The sequence below is a fragment of the Pezoporus wallicus genome, unplaced genomic scaffold (assembly GCF_028554395.1).
Source record: "Pezoporus wallicus isolate ANWC-B61680 ecotype Strahan unplaced genomic scaffold, APGP_CSIRO_Pwel_v1 contig_2908, whole genome shotgun sequence".
Lineage (NCBI taxonomy): Eukaryota > Metazoa > Chordata > Aves > Psittaciformes > Psittacidae > Pezoporus > Pezoporus wallicus.
Window position 1 is genome coordinate 7,274,619 of NW_026642179.1, and position 849 is coordinate 7,275,467.

Below are 849 nucleotides of genomic sequence, written 5' to 3' on the forward strand. Positions count from 1 at the left end.
GTCAGGGAGCGGGGTATGTGCTCTGCAAGAACATTTTGCTACTGTGATTCATATAATCAGTCCTTTACTAAGAACATAAAATGCCACACTTTAGACCAGTTGGTCTTTTCGATCATTTGGCCAGTGAAGAGAACAGGAAGGTCTAAATCCTTAACTGGCTCTTCAATGATACTAAACGGAATATTAAGCAATCCTAAAGACAACCTACAGTAGCCAGTCTGAGTGTGGAGAGGTGGTGCTGACAAGGCTACTGATAGAGGTCTCCTTGACCTTGGCCCGACGGAAGACAACGCTGAAGTGTTTACCCCAGAGCAGCCCAGCATGTAGGAAACTGCAGGTACCTACTGTCCCTGGCACAGCTGTAGCAGCAACATTGAGGGGTGCTTTGTGGGAATACAGCACTGGAATACATAACAGCAGGTTACTCTGTGTTGAACAGAATGACAAAAAATAAGGAGTATTTAGCAGAATCAAGGGATAGGGGATACTCCATGTGGTGCCTAGAAGTGATGAGTCTAATTCTCTTCTTTTATAGGTGAGTGTAAGCCAGGAGCAAATCCACAAACATGAATTTACACTGGTGTAAAAATGGCACATAAGAAAGGAGACTCCAGCTCAGAAGGTATGAATAGAAGAATTAAGGGAGAGGATCAAGAGCTGGAATGACAGAGGGCACTGTGGCTCACAATTAATGGGCACTAGCAGGAAGGCACGGAGAAAACCTGTTCAGCTCCTATATGCCTCATGCCAACATCTGGCCTTAGCCTGAGTCCCCTCATTCTTTGTCCCAGCTTCAAGTAACACCAGCTGTAAAGGAAGGAGGAGGGTCAAATAAGGTTGTCCTGCTTA